The sequence below is a fragment of the Vulpes lagopus genome, chromosome 3 (assembly GCF_018345385.1).
Source record: "Vulpes lagopus strain Blue_001 chromosome 3, ASM1834538v1, whole genome shotgun sequence".
NCBI lineage: Eukaryota > Metazoa > Chordata > Mammalia > Carnivora > Canidae > Vulpes > Vulpes lagopus.
The window spans coordinates 13,615,215-13,637,180 of NC_054826.1; the positions used below are offsets into that span (position 1 = coordinate 13,615,215).

The 21,966-nt window shown below is 37.5% G+C and overlaps 1 long non-coding RNA gene across 1 annotated transcript in view; it reads right to left on the reverse strand.

The window, feature by feature from the left end:
* LOC121487200 overlaps positions 1-21,966 on the reverse strand; it is a 148,023-nt gene that overhangs the window by 34,614 nt on the left and 91,443 nt on the right. Inside the window, exon 3 of the long non-coding RNA XR_005986790.1 lies at positions 439-555. This is a non-coding gene — a long non-coding RNA (uncharacterized LOC121487200). The remainder of the gene's footprint in view (positions 1-438; positions 556-21,966) is intronic.

The following is a 21,966-nucleotide window of genomic DNA, read 5'->3' on the forward strand; positions in this document are numbered from 1 at the left end:
CTCATTTTGTTTTACGTATATGTATCTGGTCTTCTCACAAAAGTATAAGCTGCTTTATGAGGGCAGAGGCTGAAACAAATACAAGTCCACGGTGCCAAGTTCCTTTGAGGAAAGCAACTGTGTTGTATTCACAGAGAGGATTATAGGATTATTTTATTGCCCAAGGTCACATAAATGGTCCTGAAACATAACTGGATACCATTGTCATAAATCCTAGACCAGGATTTCATTTTTGAGCAAGGGTCATTTTTGATAGATGTTGAATTCATAAATAAATGAAAGCTTTATAAAAAATATATGTGTGACAAAATGTAGTTCCTAAGGACACCAAAGCATGTCTTCCTGACAACAAACTAAAGAATATGAGGCAGGGTGTCAGAAATGAAATCCTGGATCTTATCTCATCTCTCAATTATCTATGACATCGTATACCCTCACCTTCATGCTGTGCAGGCAAGCTCATCAGTGACACCATGGGGCTGAAATAATGAGGAAGAGCAGGAAACTGGGGGAAGGAGCATGGACTATGCATTCATTGACCAAACAAGCAGGCAGCTGAAAGGAATAAGAGGATAAACACATTTAGATAATTACCCTTGTGGAAAAAAACAAGCAACAATCCTTTGGTGTGTATGATTATGGGAAAGGGAAGGCTGCTGTCCTGACTTAAATAGGAGCTTGCACAGACTTTGACTGGAGACGTTATACATATACTTTTCCATAATATACATTTCTAAAACTAAACAAACTATTACCAACTAAGATGGGGTTTTAAAAATTCCTTTTCTTAAGTTACCATAGTATGTTTGGTGGTTGGGTTCCCAAGTCAGCCCGCAAAATTCTCTTTGACCTGAAATATTGCAATTTTGGTGTAAAAACTACACCAAACTGAAAATAATATAATTTACTGCTGATGGTTAAGTTAAAAATATTTCATCTGAGAAAAAGGAGAAAGTGGATGCACATTTCTGTAGAAATTCTGGAGGAATTTTGAGTATCTCTCAGTCTTTGAATAGTGCTGTTGTTTACTACATTTATTTTTAGTTGTAAAGGCACAATTTTAGTTTTCTTTAATAGGTACCTGTCTAGTACTACTTTTTCACATATAGAAGTCAAGTAAGAGTGAATGAAAAAAACAAGACAGGAATTTTTATTAGTAAGTGAAGCAAGAAGAAGCAAAGAGAAAGGGGTTAAGGGAAAGTGTGATTGAATGTTCAAAAGAGCGTGCAAATGAGAGTGGGCTGGAGGGGTGTAAAATAAAGGTGGAGGCTGAGCAAGTGAATAGTCCTGCGCAAGCTGATGGAAAGAGCAATGTTTTGGAGTCCACCGTGACTTGGACTTGCATTTTGGACATACTATAATTTTGGACGAATTACTCCTTAACATCTCTGCCTTAATTTCTTCATCTGTAAAATGGATTAAATGAAGGATTAAATGAAGGAATGTAGAGAAAACTGAGAGTAGAGGAATCCCAAAATAAGAGTCATAAGAGTAGGAGTGGTGCTGCAGACCAGCAGGGTGGGAGTGTGCACAGAGGCAACAGGGGCAATGCAGGCTGGCTATGGTCTGGAATGCACTGGCACGGGAAAGTGAGATGGGAGAGGGTGCATGCTAGGAGCACTAAGGGAGGAGAAGAGTGTGTGCGTGTTGGGACTATTCTTACATGCCCACAGTGGAGGGAATAAATGCATAATGGAATGTATTATACTGTGTTCTGTTCTGCAGTGGAGTTTAGCATAGCCTCAATTCTTCTTTTTCATTGAGGAAATAGCACAATATCTCTGTAGTCTTTATCTGCAAGCAGAATTGGGTTGCTTGTGAATGTGAAAAATAAATTAGGGTTACAGCCCCAGGGCATCATTTCTGAGTAGTCTTGTGCAGCAGGGGAACAATAGTTGCATTGCTCTGTAAAGCATTATATCTATTTATTATCTCCCCAGGGGAATGTTAGAAGGCAACGGAGTCACAGTGAGGTTGCAGTTAACAGTAAGGACCTTTTCACTGTCTTCCCTAGGAAGGAGTGACTTCACTCTTTGTTTTCTGTCCAGCTTGGCCAATCTGCAGCCTTGCTTTCTCAGGATGTCTTCTTCATTTCTCTTTTCTTTTACCAAAGGGATTCTCAGTTGGGCTTTGGTGGAGGTCGTGCGGGGAGAGGATATAAAAAATACCAGAGAAGTTTTTTAAAAATCACATGCCAGCAGCCTGTCTGGGTGAGCATTAGTACCTGGTGCCCCCTTGAGAGAAAGAGTGAATCACATCCAGGTCCAACTCACAACTTGCAGTCAAATTTCTCAGTCACATGGCTCTTTTCTTATACCTGGACCTGTGCAAACTTCTTTGCAGTCCTCTTCATCTCATACCGTCTAAATTCTAAATAATCTCAGAAAGCCAGTTGCATTCAAGGAAGGATAAGCTTATTGGTTAGCTACTTAGATTTTCTAGGAGTAATTGTAAGTTTTATTTACTTATTTGAAAGAGAGAGAGAGAGAGCACACGCATGTGAGCAGGGTAAGAGGTAGAGGGGGAGGAAAAAGGAAAGGGAAGGAATCTCAAGTAGACTCTGTGCTGAGCACGGAGTCCAATGTGGGGCTCAATCTCAGGACCCTGAGATCATGACCTGAGCCAAAACCAAGAGTTGGACACTTAAATGAATGAGCCACCCAGGCACCCCTAGAAGTAATTGTAACTAACTTGGCAACTGTCTTAAAACTTCTTGGAAAAACTTCAGATTCACTATATGACAACAGTCAATCTTCCAATTTCTCCAGAATTAAAAATTTATAGGAAAGAATGGAGAACTGACTTGAGACTTGGTGTGACCAGCACTCTTCCCCGAGAAGGGAAAAAGAGATCAAAGGATGAGGAATCTGAAGGAACCTTCCAGGCCCCAGGAAACTGCTTAGGGGTCTACAGTTAGTCATGACAATCTTCCTACACACGCTTATGGATGTCCCACAGTTCAAGGCATGGCCTAGATATATTGTTTCCAGGCAAAGAAAAACTCCACTAGGATATTGAATAGAATATTCTAAGAATCTTTTAAATCAACAGCTCTGCTACTTGACCATGAGGAATGTGCCCTCCCTGGGGATGCCTGGAGGAGTTGGAATGTGCACCAACAGTGGGGCCTTACCTCATCCTCCTCCAGTCTCTGTGGGCTCTTGTTCTGCAACATGATAGCTGGACCTCCCTGCCCTCTGTGTCTGCACTCTGGGCAAAACTGTCAAGTGGACTAAACTTGCCTTTCAGTTCATCCATTTCATCCTCAATGACACTTTATACTCTCATGCTGCCCCCTGGCTGTTCAAAACTTATTTGGGGGGATGGAATATATATTAAACTAAATAGATAGCCTATTCAGAGATGTTTTATCTCAAGTCTTTTTAATTTTTAAAAAAGATTTTATTTATTTATTCATGAGAGACACACACACAGAGAGGCAGAGACACAGGCAGAGGGAGAAGCAGGCTCCATGAGGGAGCCTGATGCAGGACTCGATCCTGGGACTCCAGGATCATGCCCTGGGCCAAAGGCAGGTGCTAAATCACTGAGCCACCCAGGGATCCCTTAAATTTTTATGTAGAACTAGTTACCAACATTTGAGTCAAGAAACAAAATCCTAGATTCTCAGTCTTTCACGAAAAAAATTAAGTTTTAGCTTCAATAAAGCTATCCCCTTTAGATGGAGTTTGTGCTCTTGAGTTTGCTATAGTACTCAGGCCTCCCTCTTAATTTAAATGGAGATATTTTGCTCTAGTTTTAAAAAATGTATAGGCTCATAAATATTGTGGTTTGCTACTTCATAGTGTAGGAATATGCTGTGTAAGTAAAATAAGCATTTATCAGATTTGAACCCCAGCTTGCATGATGGAGGGCACATTGCTTAACTCCTGACATCTTTTTCTCATCTGTGATATGGGGGTAATAATACTTCATAAGTTGTCAAGAGTATTATATAAAATATTTCTATACAGCACCTAGAATGATGCTTACTCATAGAAAATTCTCAATTAAGGGCAACTATTTGGGGAATTCTTCTCAAAAAGTATTTCATGTGTTATACTTTTCCTAACCCTTTCATTTCTCCTTTATCTATGCTTGTTTTTTTTCAACTCATACACATAAATATTTTCGCCACTCATTCAACAAATACGGAATTCTATGTCAACTAGGGGCCAGTCAATGTGCTAGGTACTGGAAAAAGTAGGGTGCAAGGAGATGGGTTTTCAAAACAAGACACAGTCTTATGTCCCAAAGAATTTATGACCTATTATATAATAATGTTACATTGTGATCAATGCTACAATTGAGCTATACATTAGGCCATGATAACATAAAGGAGGCACAACAATAAATACAGCTGTAATAATCACTTCCATTTGTAAGTAAATGGTGTGCTCACAAATAGGCTCTCCTAAAAAAGGAAAATAAAAGCTCCTTGTAGTATTTGTCAATTTCCACGGTGTAAATATTCCCACCATGGGTGATTTCAAGCTATCAATGGTTTAACAATTGGCTATTTGTACAGAACTTTCACCATACAAAGCCTCTTCCTGTGTATCCTCTAAGCAAGCACAGTTTGGATTATTATCCATTTTAGAAAGAGAATTTGAGGCTCAGAGAATTCTGTGATTTTCCCAAGTTCATAGAGATAGTGAATATAATAACAGAGAATAAGGTTTCTGACTCAAGTCCAGAATTTTTGCTAACATATTTTCTTGCACAATATCCCTTAAACTTTTTCAGACATTCAAGGATTAAAAAAATTTACTACTTATCACCTTGTCAGGAAGCTAAAAGGGAGTATGTTCTACTAAAATGTGGGTGTAACTAAGATGAAGAATGTGATGCAGGGAATAGGGATCCTATATAAGAAAGAGGTGAAGGTAATCCCAAGGGAATCTTAACATATTCTAATAACTTGATGTCATATATAGGCTATAGCAGAGAGTCTAAGGTCATTCTAATATCCCTGATGTTTGGTGATTATGCATTTGTGTAATTCCCTTTCCTTGAGTGTCGCAGAAACTGTGATTTCTTTCTAACAAAGTCTGACAAAAGTGAGTGGATGCTACTCCTATAATTATATTACATTATATAGGACTCTGTCTTACTAGTAGACTCTCTCTAGACATTCTTGCTGCTGACCTAATGAAGTGAGTGACCATGTTGGAAAGCTCCATTGGGGAAGGACTTGTGGATAGCCTATAGGAACCAGAGGCAGCCTCCATCAGTGGAGGGCCCTTTACCTGACAGCCCAGTGAGAAGCCAAGCCCCCAGTTCCACAACCATGTGGAAATGAGTTCTGTCAACTTGAGTGAGATTAGATGCAGATTCTTCTCCAGTTAAGCCTCCAGATGAGAATGCAACCTGGCTGACTGACACCTTGATTACAGTCTTATGAGACGTTTGATATTATCCTCAATCTAGAAAACCCAAGATAATTAACAAACAGAATTAATAAGGGAATATAGTGAGTTTGTCAGAAATCAAGTTAAACATATAAAAAACAACATGGACCAGCAACAATCAACTAGAAAATAATAGAAAAATCTCATTTAAGAGCAACAACTTTAAATTGCTGAGGAATAAGTCTAAAAATAAGTTTGCAGGACCTTACGGAAAGAATTACCAAACTTTATTGAAGGACAAAAAAGAAGAACTGAAATAAAAAGCTAATATGTCATGTTTTTGATGATTTATAATACCTTAAAGGTATCAATTTTTCTCAAATTAAAAAAATAAATCAATGGGATCCAAGCCAAAATCCCCTTAAAAATTTTTATGCTACTTGAAAAACTGATTCTAAAAATTATGATTTTTTTCTCTACTGCTTAGGAAAATATAAAGACTTAATAAAACTATGTGATATAGTACCAAAAAAAGGACACCTATATTAATGGAACCATTAGGAAATTCACAAATAATTAAAAAAACATTTGTGGGATGTGGAGAAAAGGGAACCCTTGTGTACTATTGCTGGAAATGTAAATTGGTGCAACCACTGTGATCTTAGTAATTCCACTATTGGGTATTTACCCAAGGAAAGTGAAAACTTTAATTTGAAAAGATATGTGCACCCTTATGTTTATTGCAATATTATTTACAATAGCCAAGATATGGAAGCAACCTAAGTATCCATCAATAGATGAATGGATAAAGAAGATATGTATACATATACATATATATGTACATTCACATAACACATTTACATACATATACAATGGAATACTACTCAGCCATAAAAAGAATGATATATTGCCATTTATGACAACATGGATGGACCTAGAGGACATTATGTTAAGTGAAATAAGTCAGACAGAGAAAGACAAATACCACGTGATTTTACTTATCTGTGGAATCTAAAAAACAAAACAAACAAACAAAAATAGAAACAGATTCATAAATACAAAGAACAAACTGGTGGTTGCCAGAGGAGAGGTGGCTGTGGGGGGGGGGCATAGGTGAAACAGGTAAAGGGGATTAAGAAGTACAAACTTCCAGTTATAAAATAATCAAGTTATGGAGATGAAAAGTACAGCATAGGGAATATAGTCAATAATACTGTAATAATGTATGCTGATAGATGGTGACTACACTTATTCTGGTGAGCAATGAGCAATGTATAGAATTGTCAAATCATTATGTTGTACACTTGGAACTAATATGACATTGTATATAAACTATACTTTTAAAAATCTGTAAGAATTTATGATATAATCAACATGGCATTTCAAATTGGTAAAGAAAGGAAAAGCTAGTTATTAGCTGATTTTTGGAGACTGGGATATACATTTGGAAAAAATAAATTAGATCTCCAACTATATAATTCATAAAAATAAATTCCAGATCCATTAAAGATGTAAATATGAAAAAAAAATCTGACATCACAAGGAGAAAATACAAGAGAATATATTTTTTCCTAGGTGTAGAAAGGATTTTCTTAAACAAGACACAAAATAAACTAATTAGAAGAAAATATGATAAGAAAGTCAAAAAACCACAGAAAGACTGGGAGAAAATATCCAAAACATATAGAGAATTCTTAAAACTCAACAGCAAAAAAGCCAAATAACTCAATTCAAAAATGGGCAATGGGACTTGAATAGACATTCCCCCGCACCACCCCCCCAAAAAATCCCAAAACACTTCATTCCTGCTTTCCTGTTCAATAAGAAGATATCACTTAAGATAACGAGTCTTATTAACTTCATGGGGAAAGACAATACCAAGAGCTTGTATAGTCACCCTAATCACCTTACTGGCAATGTATGGCTTTAAGAATTTTAGAGATTTTCAGCCTTAGTCTGCAAATTGGTATTTCAGATTTATCAAGACAAAAATCCCCATGTGTCTGTTGAATATATATGTGCTCAATGTGGCTTTAGATTCTGTCCTTGGGGCTTAACATTGCCAGCAGTGACAGAATGGGGGAAGTCCTGTGAATTCAGTGAGCAGCTGGCCTGGGTCATAGTGGCTTAAAATTTCTCCAAAAAAGATCAATGAATGGCAAATAAACACATAGAAAGATATTCAGCATCACTAATCATTAGAGAAATGGAAATTAAACCTACAGTGATATACTATGTCACATCCATTAGTATGACTATTATCTAAAAAAAACAGAAAACAACAAGTTGATGAGAATGTGGAGAAATTGGAACCTTACCTTGCACACTGCTGGTGGAAATGTAAAATGGTTGAAATTTTCGGCTGCTATGAAAAACAGTATGATGATTCCTTAAAAAATTAAAAATAGAATTACATCTGATGCAGTAATTCCACTTCTGGGTATATTGGAAGTAGGGTCTCAAAGAGATACCTGTATACTCATTCAAAATATAGTCACAACAGCTAAAATATAGAAGCAATCCAAATGCCATCAGTAGATGAATGGATAAGCAAAATGTGGCACATATATAAAATGGAATATTATTCAACCTTAAAAAAGAATAAAATTCTGACATGTCACAACATGTATGAAACTTGAGGACATTATGCTAAGTGAAATAAGCCAGTCACAAAAAGTAAAAGTCAAATATTGTGTGAGGTACTTTGTGTAGTCAAAACCATAAAGACTGAAAGTATAATGGTGATTACTAGGAAATGCGATGAGGGGAAAATGGGACTTACTGTTAAATTGACAGAGTTTCAGTTTTACAAGATCAAAAGAGTCGTGGGGAGGGATAGTGTTGATAGTTGCTCAACAAAGTGAATATATTTACTACCACTAAACCACACACATAAAAGTGTTTAAAATAATAAATTCTATGTTATGTGTTTTTTTCCCACAATAAAAAAAAAAAAAAAAGAAAGGAAATTCATACGGGCAGAGTCAAAGGAAAGAGAAAAATTCGGAGAAAAAAATCTGCCACACATTTAACAGATAAAGAATTAACTTCTAGAACATATTAAAAAATGTTTATAGGTCAATAAGAAAAAAAAACAAGTAGAAAATAATGGGCAAAGATTGTGGGCAGGAAATACAGAGAAGAGCTATGAATGGTCAATAAACATGTAAAAAGATACTTAGCTTCACTAGAGAAGCAACAAGAAAGCTTTCCATTTATCAGATTGGTAGCAATCTAAAAACTATATTTCATTATCATTAATTTTTTTTTGCTTCATCTATTAAATGATAGTTCTTTTTGTGTGTGTGACTGAATTATTTTACTTACAATGCTGTCCTTGAAGCTCATTTGTATTCCAGCATGTGACAGGATTTCCTTCCTTTTTCAGGCTGGATAATATTCCATCGTATTCACATTTTGTTTCTCTGTAATCTGTTGATGGACACTTGGGTTGCTTCTGCCTCTTGGCTACAGTGAACAGTGCTGCTATGAATAAGTGTGCAACTATCTCTTCAAGACCATGCTTTCAATTCTTTTGGTTATATACCCAGAAGTAAGATGGCCAGATCATCTGGTAGTTCTATTTTTAAAGTTTTGAGGAAATTCCATGCTGTTTCCATAGTAGCTGAACCATTTTACATTCTGACCAAAGGTACACAGCGTTCCAGTTTCTCCACATCCTAATCAAATCTTGTTATTTTCTGTTTTTTTTTTCTTGTTTTATAAAGTAATAACCGTTCTATGGGAGTGAGTCAATATCTCATTGTGGTTTTGTTTGCAGTTCTCTGATGATTAGTGATATTGAACATCTTTTCAATCTTATCACATGCTTATCTGTCATCTGTATAATTAAAAATGTCTGTTCAAGTCCTTTCCCTAACCCTCCTTTCATTTTGTTGAAATACACATAATATAGAGTTTACCATTTTAAATGTATAGTCCAACAGTGAAAAGTACATTCATATTGTGTGGCACGATCGCCACCTTCCATATTCAAAACTCTTTTCATTTTGAAAATCTGAAACTCTATATCCATTAAACCATAACTCTACATTCTTTCCTCCTCTACTCCTTGGAAACTACCATTCTATTTTTTTTATTCTCTAGGATTTTGACCTACTGTAAGTGCTTCATAGAAAGGGAATCATATTGCCATTTTCAAACTGGATGATTTGATCTTTTGTTGTTGAGTTGTAGGAGTTAGTTATGTAGTCTGTATATTAATTCTTTATGTGGCATATGATTTGTAATTATTTTCTTCCCTTTTGTAAGTTGCTTTCTTTACTCTGCTGATTGTGTCCTTTGATGCATAATGTTTTTAAGTTGATGTAGTCCCATTTGTCTATTTTTGCTTTTGTTGCATGTGCTTTTGTTATTATATCTAAGAAATCATTGCCATGTCCAGTGTTATGAGGATCTTCCCCTACATCTTTTTATACAAATTTTATAACTTAGGTCTTATGTTTAGTTCTTTACTGCTTTGAGTTAATTTTTATATATGGTTTAAGATAAGGGTCCATTGGTTGAAGAGACTGTTCTGCCATCAAAAAGAATGAAATCTTGCCATTTGCAATGACATGGATGGAACTAGACGGTATTATGCTAAATAAAGTAAGCCATCATAGAAAGACAAATACCATATGATTTTCCTCATATGTGGAATTTAAGAAATAAAACAGACGAGCATAGGGGAAGAGAATGAAAAATAAGATGAAAATTAAGAGGGAGGCAAACCATGAGAGATGCTGAACTCTAGGAAACAAACTAAGGGTTGCTGTAGGGGAGGTTGTGGGGAGCGATAATTGGGCGATGGACACTTGATGTAATGAGCACTGAGTGTCATATGCAAATGATGAATCACTAAATTCTATCTCTGAAACTTAAAAAAAATAAAAATAAAAAGATAAATCCAATTTCATCCTTTTGCATATGGATATTCAATTTTCCTAAAACCATTTGTTGAAGAGATTGTCATTTCCTCATTAAGTGCTCTTGGCACTTTGGTCAAAGATTATTCAACCATATGAGAGAGTTTATTTCTGGGCTCTATATTCTATTCTATTGGTCTATTTTTATGCCAGTACCACACTGTTTTGATTACTGTAGTTTTGTTATGTGCTTTGAAATTAGAAATATAAGTCTTCCCACTTTGTTTTTCTTTGTCAAATTTTTTTTTTTTACTATCCCAGGTCCCTTGATACTCCATATGAATTTTAGGATGAATTTTTCCATTTCTGCACAAAGTGTCATTGGGATTTGGATAGATATTGCATTGACTCTGTGAATTGCTTTGGGTAGTATGAACATCTTAAAATTACAAAATTTTCCAATCTGTGAACACAAGATGTCTTTCCATTTATTTGTATGTTCTTTAATTTTTTTCAGCAATGTTTTATACTTTTCAGGGTATAAAAGTCTTTCACCAACTTGATTACATTTATTTCTAAATATTTTCTTCTTTTTGATGCTATCATAATGGAATTATTTTCTCGATTTCCTTTTTAGATTATCCATTGTTAGTGTATAGAAGCGAAATTAATTTTTTTGTGTATTGACTTTGTATCCTGAAACTTTGCTGAATTTGCTTATTAGTTTTTTTTTTTTTTTTTATGTGTGTGTGTGGAATTTTTAGTTTTTTTTTTTCAGGATTATTTAGGGTTTTCTACATAACATCATATCAAATGTGAACAGAGATAATTTTACTTCTTCCTTTCCAATTTGGATGCCCTTTACTTCTAATGGAAAGATCCTTGCCTTGCTTTTTTAGAGGAAAAGTTTTAGTCTTTTGCTGTTGAGTATGATATTAGCTGTGGGCTTTTCAGAAATGGCTTTTATTATGTTGAGGTACCTTCCTTCTATTCCTGGTCTGTTGAATGCTCAGTGTAAGAACTTTTGATAATTTTATGGTATCTGACACATTGTAAAGATGAGGTGAAGTTAATTTTTGGAGAGTGTTTCTGAAAATAATTTGGTATTATTTACTGAAACTAAAAATGTGCATACCTTACATCTCAGAAATTTACTTGTTGTCATCTACCCTAGTAAATGCTAGGACAAATATGCAAGGGAATATGTATAAAAAGTTCATTGCATTATTGTCAGAATAGCAAAAATATTGGCAGCAACCTAAATGGCTGTGCTTAGGGAAACAGCCAAAATTAAAGGTGAAAGCAAAAACATAAACACAAAAAACCCCACTGTGGAGCATTTATACAAAGAAATATTTTATGGCACTTTAAAAGACCAATCTCTTTCTTACCAGTATACCTAGAATTCAAAAATATATGTTTGAGTAAAAAAAGCCACACTGCTTGAAGCCAGTGTATATATTGACCAAATTCACATGTAGATAAGGTACAACTAAATCTCAGCATCAGCAGATGCAGTCCCTGTTACCAATCACTTTCCCTTGTCTAACTCTGTTGGTGTTACATGGGATAAGCAATACCATTCTTACTTGTTTATAATGAGAAAACTGAGCTCAAAAATGTTAAAATATGTGCTTAAGTTCACACTAGTCAGAGGGATTACCTCAGTTTTCCTGTAAAGCCTGTGCCCCTAACCCATTATTGTGTGTTGTTTTTATAATTTACAGAACTTTATTGTGGTCAGATGAGACAATATGTGGACAATCACTGTATGCTTATAAAAAGGACAGACATGGAGTGATGTCACTGAGATGGTGAAATAGGCTGTTCCTCACAAGAACAGATTAACAACTATTCAAGAACAAGACACCACTAAGAGAATTCTAGAACAAAGAATTAAGATGGAAATACTCCCCTGCACCATAAAGACCAAGGCAGACTGGTAAGAGAAGAAGTCTCCTCTGAGCCTCTGGGTCCTCCAGTGGGAAAAAAATCTGGGGTGGTGGAGGACAATCACTCCCCCTCTCCCAGCATTGGGGCCATTTTGTGGGAGTCCCTATTCTGATCTCACACCATGAAGATTGCAGGAAAATCTGTGGGGCCCAACCACTGGGAATGTAACTGATAGAGAAGGAGAAAGGACTTGCAACTAGCATACAGATCTTGGTAGACCAAATTAATATGTGCAGTGCCCAAGTAATAAACCTAACCAGCAGTTTTGCTCACCTGCAGAAGCAGTTGGGGATAAATTATAATCAGGGAACTTGGCAGGGTACGGATGTGCCTGATTCGAATCCTCAAATGTGGAGCTTTGCTGGCCCCAGAACCCAGTTTGCCTACACCCAGGCAAGGAGTAGAAACACAGTTTCATCCACTGTGGAGAATGTTTTCCAGCCACATCTGACCAGAAGGGCTTACAATTGGAAGCTGTGTAGCCCAGTGGTGCTGCAGCTGAGTAGAAGGGCAAAGGTGATTGCCCCCAAAACAAAGCCAATATGGGGTGTGGAGGTTTGTCATGCCATACACAGGCAAGTGGATTAGTTCATAGCTAAGGCTGAGGGAAGCACTTGTCCCCATCTCAACCAGAAAGATGGTCTGGGAAATTGAGCATAGTCTGGAGCAGCCCTGACCTTTCTTGCTTAGGCAAGGGAGCTGACACAGCCTCATCCACTGTGGAGATTCTTCTTGTCCCACCTGACCAGGAGCACTGGCAACAACTCCTGGAAGCTATGCAGCCCAGTGGCTCTCCAGCTGAGTGTCAGGAGAGGAGAAGTAGTTGCCCCCAGAGCAAAGCCAATACTGAGTGTGGAGGGTACCCATACTATGTAGAGACAGGGGAATAAATTCATAGTCAAGGCAGAGGGAAGCTCTTGGTCTCTCTCAACTGGAGAGACTATTTGGGAAATTTAAAATAGTCTGGAACAGTCCCTTCACCTCCCTTTCAGGCAAGGGGGCTGAAACATAGCTCCACTCACTGTGGGTAGTGTCTTCTGGCCCCATTTGACAAGAGAGTAGGGCTAGTCTCAACTTCTGGAAGTGGTGCAGCCCAGAGGTGCTTGAACCTAAAGAAGGGCAGGCAGAGCCAAAGCTCTGTTTGCAAAGCAAAGCTGGTGGCTCTGTTCAGTCATGGAGCTTAGAATATGAGCTGGCTTGAGTTAAGACAATAAAGAGGTTTACTGGCTTTAGAGCTGCTTCTCTTTCTGTACCTGGGCAGGGAACGTAATTCATAGCCCCATTCATTGCTGAATATTGCCTTCAACCTGTTTAACCAGAAAAACTAACTAGAGCATATGGGAAGCTGCGTAGCCCATTCAACAGCCTTACATACAATGGCACTTGAACAGAGGGTAGAGCATGTGACTAACTTGTCTGCATAGCAAAACCAATGGCCTCACTTGACTCAGGAAATTCAGTGCACACTCTGGCCTGATTCAGGTCCCCAAACAGCAAGCTACATAGGCCCTGGATCCCATTCTGTTGCCTGCCAGGTTAGTGAAGCTACTAATTCATAGTTTTATCTATTACTGAATATAGTACTTAGTCTCAGTTGTCTAGTAAGTCTGACTAGAGAATCCAAACAACCATGGAACCTATTTCACAGCCTCACTTGAGTAGGGAACCAAGCTAACAGCCCTATCCAATTGTTCTGAGCCAGAGGCACACCCCCCATTCCTGTCCTCTGAGTTCAAACAGTTGCCTCCTCCAAAAATAGACCATAATAGTAGGTTTCACCTGCCCAAGGACGTTATCAGCAGACATACCCAGAAACCCAACTGAGCTGACTGCTAAAAAAGAGTCTCTGCCAAAGGAAACCTGTAACTTTTGGAGGAGTCATCCAATTACTCACATGTGCAGATACCAATGTCAGGAATCAAGGATGATGAAAAATCAGGTAAAATATGACACCACCAAAGGAATCTAGTAAAGCGGCAATAATGTATCCCAAAGAAATGGAGATCTATGAACTATTAGACAAAGAATTCAGAATAATCCCCCCTTTTTTTCCAGAATAATCCTCTTAAGGAAGTTTAGTAAACTACAAGAAAGCATAGCCAGACAACAAAATGAAATTAGGAAAGCAATTCGCATAACAAAATGAGAAGATTGACAAGGAAATAGCAACCATCAAGCGAACAAAAAGCTCAGAAATCCTAGAGCAGAAAAATATAATAACCTAACTGAAGAATTCAATAGAGGGTTTCAAAAGTCGGTGACCATGCAGAAGAAAGAATCACCAGCAACCTGGAGAAATGGTCATTGGAAATTACCCATTCAGAGGAGAAAAAAAAAAAAAGGAATGAAAGAGTGAAGAAAGCCAATGGCAATAGTAGAAGATAATGAAAAGAAACAATATTTACATTATGGGAATTCCAGAAAAAGAAAGTGACAGAAATCATGTTTAAAGTAATAATGGGGAAAAAATGTAATAATGGCTGCAGACTTCCTGAACCTGAAGAGAAAAATGGACATCCAGATCCATGAGGCCCAAAAGACCCCAAATAGGTTGAACTTGAATACAGCTACACCAAGGCAAATTATAATTAAATTGTTAAAAGTCAAAGACCAAGAAAAGAAATTTGAGAGTAGCAAGAAAAAAAAAGTTACATTCAAGACCACCCTCCACTCCATAACACTATAGGTGGATTTCTTACCAAAAATATTTTAGGCTAGAAGAGAATGAGATGACATATTCAAAATACTGAAAAAAAAAAAAACAACTGTCAACCAAGAATTCTATACCTGGTGAAGTTGTCCTTCAGAAACTACCAGGTAGATCCACCAGATCTACCTTTAAAGAAGTGTCAAAGAGAACATTTTGAGTAGAAGTAAAATAATGCTAATTAAGATCACAGAAACATAAAACAGTAGGATAAATCTCCCTAGAAATGCTAAATCTATAGTCATATATTCTCCAGTATAGGAGTGTTATCCAGCTATAGCAGAATATACATTCACTTACAACTTTAGTTTAAAAGTTAAAAAAGAATATATGTAGTAAAAATCACCATAACTACAATAATCTGTTAATTAAGACCATATTAAAAACATGTTAAAAAAAACATGTAAAATGTAACAGCAATAACCTAAGATGTGAGGGAGAGGAGAAGTAAAAGTGTAAAATTTATGAATTCTATTAAAATTAAATTGTTATAAATTTAAAATAAGGTATAATAAGTTTAAGATATTTTATGTAAGCTTAATGGTAACCCCAAGGGAACATCCTGTAGTAATGAGACAAAAGAATATGATAAAGAAGTTAAAGTATGCTGACATCAAGAGACATCAAAACACACAAAAAAGATATCAGAATAAGAAACAAGAAACAGTGAATCAACAAGATGGTAGAAGATGATTAACGAAATGGCAAAAGTAAGCCCTTACCTATCAATAATTAATACAAACAGATTAAATTCTCCAATTAAAAGACACAGAATGTCCAAATGGATTAAAAAAGATGATCTGACAATATGCTGTTTAAAAGAGATTCACGTTAGCCTGAAAGACATACATAGACTTAAAGTAAAGGATGGAAAAAAAATCCAAAACATTTCAAGCAAATGGTAATCTCAGAAAGCCAGGGTAATTCTACTTACATTGGACTTTAAACTAAAACTGGCAAAAGGGGACAAAGAAGGTCATTATAAAATGATAAGGTGATTAATACATAAAGAAAGAAAAACAATTATAAATATTAATGCACTTAACATCAGAGCACCCAAGTATATTAAACAAAACTAACAGAGCTAAAAGGAGAAATAAGCTGTAATATAATATTTTTTTGAGGACTTTAATACCTCACTTCAAAAGTGAATAGATCATTAATATGGAAATAGTGAATCTGAGCACCACTATAGATCAAATGGACCTAACAGACATACATAGAACATTCTATCCCACAATAGCGGGGTATACATTCTTCTCAAGAACACATGAAAAGTTTTCTAGGGTAGACCATATGGTAGGCTGCAAAACAAGTCTTAGCAAAAATAAGAGGAATGAAATCATACCAAGCATTTCTCTGACCACAATGGCATGAAATTAGAAATCAACAAGAGGAAAACTGAAAAATGTATGAACATATGGAAATTAACACTCTCCTAAACAACCAATAGATCAAAAAAGAAACTAAAAGGGAAATATAGTTTCTTTTTTAAAAAGATTTTATTTATTTATTTATTTATTTATTTATTTATTTATTAGAGAGAAAGAGAGAGGGAGAGAGAAAGAGAACAGAGGGAGAGGGAGAAGCAGGCTCCCCGCTGAGCAGGAAGTCTGATGTGGGGCTCCATCCCAGGACCCTGGTATCCTGACCTGAGCTGAAGGAAGACTCTTAACTGACAGAGACACCTAGGTGCTTTGGGAAATAAAGTTTCTTCAGATAAATGAAAATGAAAACACAACATACCAGAACTTGTGGGATGCAACAAAAGCAATTCTAAGAGGGAAATTCATAGTAATAAACACTGACCTTAAAAACCAAAAAAAGATCCCAAATAAACAACATAACTCTACACTTTAAGAGAGTAGAAAGAGAAGAACAAACTGAACCTAAGGTTAGCAGAAGAAAGAAAATAATAAAGATTAAAACATAAATAAATGAAATAGAGGACAGCAAAATAATAGGAAATATTAACAAACTAAGAGTTGGTTCTTTGAAAAGATCAACAAAATTGGCAAACCCTTACCTAGGCTAACCAAGTGAAAAAATATAGGACCCAGGGGTTCCTGGGTGGCTCAGTCAGTTAAGCATCTGCCTTCATCTCAGGTCATGATCCCAGGGTCCTGGGCTCACATCAGGCTCTCTCTCAGCAGAGTCTGCTTCTCCCTCTCCTTCTGCCTGCCTCTATGCATACTTGTGCTCTCTTTCTGTCAAATAAATAAATAAATAAATAAATAAATAAATAAATAAATAAATAAAATATTTTTTTAAAAAAGATAAGACCCAAATCAACAAAATTGTAAATGAAAAAAGAAACATTACAACTAATATCACAGAAATTCAAAGGATCATGAGAGGCTACTATGTAAAACTATATGCCAACAAACTGGACAATCTAGAAGAAAGGGAAAAATTCTTGGAAACATAGATATTACCAAGACTGAATCAGGAAGAAACAGAAAATCTGAAGAGACCAATTACTAGTAAGGAGTGTGAATTAGTAACCAAAAACTTCCTGATGATAAAAAGCTGGGACCAGATGGTTTACTAGTGAATTTTACCGAACATTTAAGAATAATTAACACCAATCCTTTTCAACTTCTTCCAAAAATATCAAAGAGGAGGGAACATTCCCAAACTCATTTTACAAGGCCAGCATTGCTCTGATGCTAAAACCAGAAAGGACATCCTAGAAAAATTTATGAGGCAATATATCTGATGAATAGAGGTGAAAAAATTCTCAGTAAGATACTAGCAAACTGTATTTAGCAGTACATTCTAAGGACCATACACATAAGCAAGGGAGATTTATCCTGGGGAATGTAAGGATGGTTCAACATACACAAATCAATCAATGTGATATATCATAGAATGAAAGAAAAAAATCATGTGATCATCTGAATTAAGAAAAATCATTTGACAAAATTCTATATCTATTCATGGTAAAAACTCTTAACAAACTATACATAGAAGGGACATATCTCAGCACAATAAATGACAAGCCCACAGCTAACACCATAGTCAGGGTGAAAGGTTGAAAGCTTTTCCTCTAAGGTCAGGAAGAAGACAAGAATGCCCACTCTCCTCACTCCTATTTGACATAGTATTGAAAGTCTTAGCTAGAGAAATCAGGCAAGAAAGAGAAATAAAAAGTATCAGAATTGGAAAGGAAGAAGTAATATTGTTAAAATGTCAATACTACCAAAAGCCATCTATAGATTCAGTTTAATTCCAATGGCATTTTTACAGAAGTAGAAAAAACACTCTTAAAATCTGTGTGGAACACAAAAGACCCTGAATAGACAAATTCTGAGAAAGAAGAACAAAGCAAGAGGCATCATACGTCCTGATTTCAAACTATATTATAAAGCTATGGTCATCAAAGCAGTATGGTACTGGCCTAAAAACAGACAAATAGACCATGGAACAGAACTGAAAGCCCAGAGGAAACCCATGGATATATGGTCAGCTAGTATTTGACAAGAGAGCTAAGACTACTCAATGGAGAAAAATAGTCTATTCAATAAATGGCATTGGGATAGTTGGATATTTACTTGTAAAAGAGTAAAACTGGATCATATCTTACACCACTTAACAAAAGTTAACTCAAAATAGATTGAAGACTCAACTGTAAGGCCTGATATCATGAAATTCCTAGAAGAAAACATAAGAACAAAGCCCCTTGGCATGGGTTTTAGCAATATATGACATCCAAAGCACAAGCAACAAAATAAAAAAAAGCAGTGGTACTACATCAAACTAAGAAGCTTCTGCACAGTAAAAGCAACTATCAACAAAGTGAAGACAACCTGTTGAATGGGAAAAAATATCTGCAAACTATATATCTTAAATGGGGTCAATATCCACAATATATAAAGGACTCATATAACTCAATAGCAAAAACCCCAAATAACTCAATAGCAAAAACCCCAAATAACTCAATTAAAAAATGGGCAAAGGAGCTGAATGGACATTTCTTCGAACATTACATGCAAAAGGTTTATGACAAAATTCTCAACATCACTAGTCATCAGGTAAATTCAAATTAAAACCACAACGAGATCACCTCACATCTGTCAGAACTGCCATCATATAAAAGACAAGAGACAATAAATGCTCATGTGGATGTGGAGAAAAGGGAATCGTTGTGCACTATTGGTGGGATTGGAAATTGATACAGTCAAATAGAAAACAGTATGGAGGATCCTCAAAAACTAAAAAATAAAACTATTGTATGATCCAGCAATTCTACTTCTGGGACTATTTCCCAGAAGAAACAAAAACACTAACTTGAAAAGATATCTGCACCTCTATGTACATAGCAGCGTCACTTACAACTGCCAAGATATGAAAATGACTTAAATGTCCATGGATGAATGAATGGATCAAGGAGTCGTGGTACAAGGGGCAGGGCTGGATGGTGGAGGAGTAGGGTCCCCAAGTCACCTGGCCCCACCAACTTACCTAGATAACTTTCAGATCATCCTGAAAACCTACTAATTTGACCTGAGACGTAAAGAAAGAATAGCCGGGGCGCTACAGTAAGGGTTTGTGCCTCTAACAAGGTAGGAAGGTGGAAAAAAAAAAAAAAAACAAACAGAATCCAGTGGGGGAGGGGCCCCGTGAGGAGCCGGGCTAAGGGGGGCGGCGGGAGCCTCGGGGACAGGAAAGCCCGACCCCCGGAGACACGGGGACTTTGCAATCCGCCCCGGATCCTTCCCAACGGAAAGGCGCCCAGCAGGGAATTCGGACAGGACCGCAGGGTGGGGGGCCTCCAGGTTCCCGGGGTCACTAACAGAGGAGGGGTGTGGGGGGGTGAGGGGGGCTGAGTTTGGTAAAGGGTGGGAGCACCGGCGGGGCCTGGGAGCAGCTCAGGTGGCGGCTCCGGGGGAAGGGGCCGCACCCTGCTGCCTTGGGGGCTCCCGGGAGCGGGATTCCAGGGGCACAGGCCCAGATCCCCGGGCGCCGGGGGACACAGCCCCGATCCTGTGCTCCCTGGGGGACAGGCGGGGAGGGCCCAGGACTGCGAGGACCCTCCTGCTGGGGCGCCCCCGGGGGAGGTGGGGAGGGCCCAGGACGCGAGGACCCTCCTGCTGGGCCCCCCAAGCTGTGCGCATCAGCGCCCCGTCCCCGGAGCATCCAGGCCAGTGCGGACTGGACGCTTACTGGGGAAGCTGATTCCAGGGCTGGAGAGCTGGCTGCCAGGGTGGCCAGTGTGGTTGTTCCTCCTGGTGTCACCTTGTGCCTGGGACGCAGTGGGGCCACCAGGGAACAGAGGCCTCACAGGATAAACAGCTCTCACTGAGCCGTGCACCTGGCAGAATCAGCACAGCAGCCCCTCCCCCAGAAGACTAGCTGGAAGGACAGGGGAAGAGCAAGTTCTTGATTGAGCAGCACTAGAAAGCTCCAGGGAAGTTGAGGGATTTGCAGTATATAGAACCAGAGGATACCCCTCCTTTTTTTTTTTTTCTTCCTTTTTCCATTTTTCCAGTACAACTAGTTTTTTTTTTTATCAGACTGTAAATTTCCAACTTTTTTCTGTTTTCCCACCTTAACTACAATATTTTACCACCTCTTCATTTTTAAGATTCTTCCTTTTTGCCTTTCATATTTCTACAATTATAGGTCCTAGTATATTTTCCACTTCTAGACTCCCTTCAACATACTCAACTTAATTTTGGAAGATATACAAGATATGGGGGTTTTTTGTTTTGTGTTTATTTTCTCTGCCTCATTTTATTCTACAATGGTGGAAATTAATACCTTCTAAAACATGACCAGGATGCAACCCAGAACCAAGTTACCACTTGTGGTAACTGTGCCGGTTCATTCTGTGAGATTCCTCATTCCCATTCTGCCCCCCTCTTTTATCTCATTTATGTTTGGTGGTCAATGTTGGGGCCCTCTACAAGTATTTCTGGCTTATATAAATTTGGGACTGAGCATCTTCTAATATACAGAACTTAATATACTCAGAAACAAGAGAATCACCCTCTAGAACCACTCAGGTAGAATACATTCTCCCTCCACTACAACTTCTTCACTACCACCACCTGCCAGTCCGCCCCCTTTTTTCTTCTTTTCTTTTTTTTTTTCTCTTCTTCTTTAGGATTCCTGGCCTTTTATTTTTTAATACTTTGTTTTAATTTTTTTTCCATTTTAATGGCCCTTTTGTTTTATTTCATTCTGGTCTTTGTTTTCAATTTCTGGTCTCTGACCTCAGCAGAATCATCTAGGGTGAAATTTATGTAGGTTGTGGTTGATATTCTTGATGCAGTCTGCTCATACAGCCACACTGCACTGAGCAAAATGACTAGAAAGAAGAACTCATGACAAAAGAAAGAATCAGAAACAGTACTCTCCACCACAGAGTTACAGAATTTGGACAACAATATGATGTCAGAAAGCCAATTCAGAAGCACAATTATAAAGCTACTGGTGGCTCTGCAAAGAAGCATAAAGGGTTCGAGAGACTTCATGACTGCAGAATTTAGATCTAATCAGGCCGAAATTAAAAATCAATTAAATGAGATGCAATCCAAACTGGAGGTCCTAACAATGAGGGTTAATGAAGTAGAAGAAAGAGTGAGTAACATAGAAGACAAGTTGATGGCAAGGAAGGAAGGTGAGAAAAAAGAGAAAAACAATGAAAAGACCATGAGGAAAGGTTAAGGGAAATAAATGACAGCCTCAGAAGGAAAAATCTATATATAATTGGGGTTCCTGAGGGCGCCGAGAGTGACAGAGGGCCAGAAAGCATATTTGAACAAATCATAGCTGAGAACTTCCCTAATTTGGGGAGGGAAACAGGCATTCAGATCCAGGAGATAGAGATGTCCCCCCTAAAATCAATAAAAACCAGTCAGCACCTCGACATTTAATAGTGGAACTTGCAAATTCCAAAGATAAAGAGAAAATCCTTAAAGCAGCAACTTATATGGGGAGAAATATTAGATTAACAGCAGATCTCTACAGAGACCTCACAGGCCAGAAAGGGCTGGCAGGATATATTCAGGGTCCTAAATTAGAAAAACCTGCAGCCAAGAATACTCTATCCAGCAGGCTCTCATACAGAACAGGAGAGATA